Raw genomic sequence first — 7,313 nt, forward strand, 5'->3', positions numbered from 1 at the left:
TTAATTGAATTGTAAAATGGCACAACATCGCGCGTAACGTCACTGTAGAAACGTCACCATACATCGGTGGGGGGCTTTGAATGAAATATATGGAAAAAACTAACAATATTCAAGCTCAAAAGTCCATTAAACAATATACATTTTGGAGCAGAGCAAACACGGACCCCTAAAACATCAGAGGTGGGATCAGGTGCTATAGAGCATCCCCTGCCGACCGGTCACACCCGCCGTGTGCTCCTTCTCATGATCGGAAAAATCCGTCGACAATCCAGTATGTAAATAATGGCCTAACAATTAGTATGAAAACGTCAGTCAGAGCATTTGACTAAATGATAAATTGTATTTCCTGACAAGGTTATTGTATCGACCATAGAACTTACGAAATGATGACTTTAAACGAGAGAGCTGATATTCTTGTTTCATCAACTTGTTTGTCAATAACTAACTTCGTTTTAAATTGTTCATACGTAGAGCATATGTGCTCTTGCGTATCGAATCAACTGAGAGCTATGCAGGTGATAAGGTATATTGCTGCAAGAGTAAGGGAAGTTGACGATTGAAAAGTTAGTCATCACGTTTATTATAAAGATTGGTTGTTAGATTACCATTAACGTTTTTTTTTTCTAGTGAAATATCCAAATATGAAACAGATTTGTCAGACTCTGTGGTATCTTTTATTTCAAGCTCACCTGGATATATCGTATCGACATAAGAATGGAAATAACTATTGTTTGACGATTGCCAAAAGGTCAGCGAGAACACTCGCTGACAAAATTCTTCACTTTTCGTACGTTCCATGAAAACAGTAGGCTTTCACAAAATTTTGAATCTTGACTGTACTGCTAGAGTTTCTAATCATGACAAGGAGCACAAGGGCCGACAGGGGATGCTTACACCTCCATGGCACCTGATCCCACGATTTATGTTTTAAAGAGATCTGTATTTGCTCTGCTCCCAATTTGTATTGTTCAAATGGATTTTTGAGCTTGATTACTGTTAGTTATGATCATATTTCATCAGCGAATGATCTTAATAAAAGTAGATCAAAATATTCTAATGTGTATGAGGGTAAAGTTTAAGCACATTTAAACAATTTCATTAAAAAGAAAGCTTTTATAATATTGATATTTTTTAAAAATAATATACGCATCATTTTCATTAGTATATGCTTTATACATATCATACATGTTGCACAAGCGATTCTTTACATCATTATGTCGCTCATGCCCCGGTACCTAAAAAGTATTTTTTTTTTTAATTAAAAATAAAATTTGCGTATCCCAACTGTATAAAATCTACACAATTTCAGGTCTGGAATTTAGAGAAATTCAGAGAAATAAAAGAATGTCATGAATTTGTGATAATTAACGTCAGATAAACGAGTTACACCATGGTACAGCTGAGCTGAATTTAAATACTTCCTGGTTATATACAATGTTTACGTTTTCTTTTTCTTTTTTAATTGTTAATTATAAGGAATATAAGTTTTGCCTGTCCACGACATTAATAGCTTGTAATTAACATTATTTTTTACGTATATAGATTAGGTTCATTGCCAATTGCTGAGAAGATTTCCTCTTTGTATATTTTTCGTAACTAAACACTAAATCAATGCGATAATCTTGCATATTTTTATGATAGGAGTATTAGGTTTTCTCGTAGAAATATACAAGAAACCTAGCTATTTAGTTAAAATAATCATGTAAAAATCGGGTGACAAAGTATTTGAAGTATTTGAATTGCTACAATTGCTTTCTCTAATTTAACAGAAAATTGCATGAGACCTTCTCCGCAAATAATACCTAAGAGTGATTTAATTTCCTCATATACCTAAATGACCAAACTTAATTATTATTAAGACTTTAGTCTTTTGTTTTTGTGTGGGTTTTTTCTTCTTTTTTTAAAGCGGTAAGTCCTGATTTATAGTGCAAAAGAAATCATAATACTTAACATTTTTGTTATGTAATGTCATTATCATGTTGTTATTTTTAATTAACTAGGTGGGGGTAAATAAAACAATAAAATGCTTTCTTAGGATGTTATAGTATGGGAATTAACGTTGCAGTTGTTGTAGAAAAATTACATATTTTGTCTGCAATAGATGTATTACTTGTAAGGATCGGAAAAAACCGGTAAATTTCGTAGACAATACAGTGTATAAATAATGGTCTAACAATTAGTATGAAAAACGTCAGTCAGCATTTGACTCGATGATAAGTTGTATGTGCTGACAAGGTCATTGCATCGACCACAAAATGATGACCTCAAACGAGACTCTTGATATCCTTGTTTCATAAACTTGTTTGACAATAGCTCGTTTTAGAAATCGTTCATACATGGAGCATGCTCTTGCGTATCGAATCAACTGAGAGGCATAAACCCCATATGCAGGTGATAAGAGTGTGTATATTGCTACATAAGTAAGGGAAGTTTACGATTGAAAAGTTGATCACCACGTTTATCATAGAGCTTTGTTTCTTAGGTTAAAGACTAAATCTCACAAAAAGTTCCAAAGTAAAGTTTCATTGTAAATCAAAGTATTTATTATAGTTAATTACAGTAAATTTTTGTTAGGGAAGGCCTCTAAGAAGGTTTCTTGTCTTCCATTTCCACAATACCTCTACGTAATGCCTACTTTACTTTTTATTACAATTACTTTTTTTGCGACTAGAAACTTTTCAATTCGGTTAAATTTACGCTAAGATTGTTTTATGAAACAGGTGTGACAAACCATAGGAACTTCCTATGTAATAATTTAGATGAAAAGGTGTAGATAACGAGCAGTATCAATCTCAAAAAGATGTACAAACAATACAAATCTGTGAACAGGGCATAAAAACGGACTCTCGGCAATTCCAGAGGTGGAATCATGTGCCTACGAGGAGTAAGCATTCCCTGTTGACCTGTAACACCCGCCGTGAGCCCTATGTATCAATCAGGTAGACGGATCATTCCATAGTCAAATTTAGTATAAAAACAAATGTCTAACAATTCATATGAAACACGTCAGCCAAAATTCGACCTAATGTTGTTGAAATTCCTGTGACATCAACTTATCTGTAAGTAATCTGCCTCAATTTTAAAAAATTGATCGTACTCAGGGCATGCTCTTGAGTACCGAATAAGTTGGGAAGCGTAAACACTATATGCAGGTGATAGTGGAATGCTACTAAATATATAAGGAAAGTAGACGATGGAAAAGCTGAAGTCATCTCGTTTGTCACACAATTTTGTTGTTAGTTGGCCCATATCGTCTATAGGCAGGAAAACATCCGAATATGAAACAAATGTGGCAGACCTTGTGGTGTCTTTAATTTCAAGTTCACTGGGATATGTCAAATCGACAAATAAATGGAAGTAACTATTGTTAATAACGCACGTCGTCGATATACCGTATCTGAATGTCGAGTTGAAGGTCACAATTGATTTTTTTTTCTTCCCTTTTAAAAGCTTTTTAATAAATTCTGCTTCATAGGAATATAAAATAGGTCAGCTAATAAAGGAGCAGAATTAGTGCTCATCGCAATTCCAACAGTTTGGTGGAAGATCTGGTCTCCGAAGACTACAAAAATAAGGAACTCCAGCATCCTTTTAATATCAACTTCAGAGTACTTTTGTGAAGAATGAGAGTGATTTGAACAAAATTTTGATGATTACCAATCATAAGATACGAAAGTTTCCGAGTCCTTTTTTATTAAAGACGTAGTTGTCTATGATATTTAAAAGTCTATCAAAAAGCCTAGATTTTAAGTTGTCTTACGATACGTTTTTCAAATGGGTCCCCGGTCGATCATCGCTTTATACTCTCTTTACAAGATTTATTTTTCCGTTTACCAAAAAATTCTTTTGCGTTAGACGATCCTTAAAAGATGCACCAATCAAATGGGATTGGGGTTATTAGTACTAAAACAATTTGTCTTATGAACAATAATTTTTATGAATGCAGTTAAATGTATACTAAATACTGTGACAATTTTAAAGTGCAGTTCATTTCTTAAAAAATGCAAATATGTCGACCGAAGAGATAATCAAACTTCCTAGCAATAATCTAACTCGTTTGAATTTATTTGTTACTTATTCAGAGGATTATCCACTTCCTGTCATTCTGATCGCAGTAGGAGGTGTTCTGGGCAGTACTTGTTTAATTATCACCTGCTTCATCTTATATAAAAGGTATGGTCATATTTGTGAAATTAATAAAAAGTATTGTCATCCATCATCTATCACTAGACATGTACATTATCTCACCTTAAAGAAATGTATGGACATCCTCTGACACTAAACTATGAAATTAATACCGGTATCACTTTAAAAAGTTTGGTTTTTTACTATAATAATACTTTGTAATTATCACACCTTTATAATAGGTATACTTGATTTCTATTACTAGAATATATGAAATTAATGTTTAAAAAGCTCTCGTCAATTTTCTTTTACTTACTGTGAATTTGAAAATTTTATAAAGGTATGATGATCCTCATTTACATTACCGTGTTAATAACAACATTTTGAAAGATAAGGTCATCTTCTATTACTAACAGAAAAAGATCATATTCTAAAGCTAACGAAATTAACACATTTATAAAAAAAAAAAAATCGGTCACCTTATCTTCTATAACTGTACTGTAAAACTGCCACACTTTTATAAAATCTATGGTAATTTTCTATTGTCATAATGATAAATTAACAAGTCCATAAAGGTCTTGAATATCTTCCTTCAAGGAGGTTGGATCCTGTCATCGAAAGTAATGAGAATTTTTTATCAAGTATATTTTTAGAATCTACACACATAGCTTAATTAAAAATCAAAACAAAAAATAGGGGTCAATGCGCTTCTTTTGGCGCTACAGAGCATTTAGTTTGACCTTTTTGCACTGTTAATACGTCTTACACAGAAATCAATTTTTAAAGGTTTTCTTCCAAAATTTTTTTATTCAAATAAGTTATGGAAACAATCACAGTCTTATTTCATCTTGAATAGACACATTGAAATTTATGACAACAAAAAAAAATTCAAATTACTTTGCATGCTCAAATATTTGACGTTTTTGCACTCAAAAAATGTTATTTTTCTGGCATTAAAAGTTTATCAAGCAATAAAATCATTTGAAAGTAATGACATTTTACTGAATTTAAGAGGAATGGTTAAAAATATCTTATATATTCAGAAAAGAAAATTAAAAGTGGGGGTCTGTGATGTTAATTTTTAGATATTGATAAAATAGTGCTAATTTTAAGCCTAAATTAGGGCTATTTTTCTCTGGATTTTCACAATAAATTTGCTGCATTTATCAAATATGATGATAGAATTCTTGGTAGTTTATTTGATATATAATTTAGGACCAGCATAAAACAATTCACGGCACAGAATAACTCTGTGGGCAGGTTGCATGGAAAAATAGGAATCCAAACTTAGATACTTTAAATACTTCGAAAGAGAAAAAATGATAATTTTCTTCTAAAAAACCTTCCGCCACAAAATATAGTTCCTCTCTTAAAGCTTTTGGTATGGAATTTAATCATTAAGTTTTAACTGAATATATTTCAATTGGTATTGTAGAATCCAAATTTATTGTAAGAATTAAAACATTATGCAGAATTTTTGAAATATAGGTTAAGACAAAAATCTGCTCAAAAGCTCAGGAGCGAACCTCGTTAATTCACTGAGACGCTAACAATTACATATAAATAGAATGATCATATTTTCTTACTATACTGTGAAAATTACAACTTTATAACAGAAACGTTTATCTTCTATTGCTTCACTGTGAAATGTACATTGCGAAGGAATGGTCATCTAATTATATACCGAGAAATAAAACTTGCGAATTGATGACTTTTGATATCCTTGTTTCATCAACTTGTTTCACAATAGCTTGCTTCGTTTTAGAAATCGTTCATACGTAGAGCATCCAAAAATATTTATAAATCTCAAAAAAAAAAGTCCGTAGTCTACGAGCCTTGCTATGGCACCGCAAGTAACCCCTACATGTCTATTTTCATTTCCCTTTGAGAAACAGGTAAACAGAAGCCTCTTTACACCCTTCGCACTTAAAAGGAAAATTCCCATTATTCTAAATTTTTTCAAAAATTGTATCTTTTCTTATAACTTTTGATTGAGAAGAGATAGAGCTTTCATATTCAAGATGTGTATTACCTGTGACAAAACCTTTCCAAATATACCATGATTTTTGACCCCTTGACCTTGAAGTTTGACCTTATTTTCAAAAATTTTATCTTTGCTTATAGTTTTTGATTAAGATAAGATGGAGCTTTCATATTTGACATATACATTACCTTTGGCGAGATGTGACACACAAATAATTAAATGTGCCATAATAAATAATGGCATCCCACCCACTAAGACACCAAAAGCGGGGGACCACAATTCTTTGAATTTGCTCGTTTTTCTTATTATCATAGCTATTTTGTTTTTTCGGTAGAAAGACAGGCTGTCGTAAAAGAAGTCGTTCAGGTGAGAGTCATTTTTTTATAATCTAAAGTTCCTTTTTTTATTTTTTTTTTAATAAAAAAAATAACTTGGAATACAAAGATTTAATCTAGTATCGATCTCAGAATGTATGTTGAAATGTTTCTCCCGATAAAAGAAATACAGTAAGCTATGCATGGTATGATAAATCCATTTTAATAATGTGAATCATTTGATCTGGAAGAATTTCATCTCTTATAAGAATATACTTAATCTTACTTTTTTAGTGAAGATATTAAGAGAAAAAATGCTTCTGAGAAATGTTTTTTTTTTCTGTCCTGATCAATGTAAGAAAAAATTATAATGATTTCTCCTGAAAAAGGTTTTTTCTTGATTTTTGACAATAAATGGAGACTTTTGTATCCATGTAAAAATGTGCAAAAGCATTAAGTAAGTTAGTCTTATACGTCTTATACATCAAAACTAAATTTTCATTCTAATTGACAATACATTTACTTTGGTGACTGCATGATTTCATCTTACAAAACATATCTCAGAGAGAAAAACAAAGTAAGAGTGCCCGTATACGTTCTATGTGAGGCTAAAAATATTTGCATTTGACATTGTCTTTACCTCTCACTACGATCAAAAATGTTAAAGTGATTCTCAAACCTTATTTCTTACTTTCACTTTTAGAGGACAATATGGTTTACCATAGTAAAATAGAAAATGTGGCAAATATTGTCAGAGGGCCAAGCACAAAGGAAGAAAGATCAGTTCAGTTATCCAGCACCAGTCTAGGGTCCTCATTTGACGATTTATACATGAACCTGGGAGTAATGACGCCTAGTAACGACGGAATGTGTGAACGTAACTTGACAAT

Source organism: Saccostrea echinata, unplaced genomic scaffold (genome assembly GCF_033153115.1).
Source record: "Saccostrea echinata isolate AGI-Se365-2 ecotype Australia unplaced genomic scaffold, CSIRO_AGI_Sech_v1 ptg000023l, whole genome shotgun sequence".
Taxonomy (NCBI): Eukaryota; Metazoa; Mollusca; class Bivalvia; order Ostreida; family Ostreidae; genus Saccostrea; species Saccostrea echinata.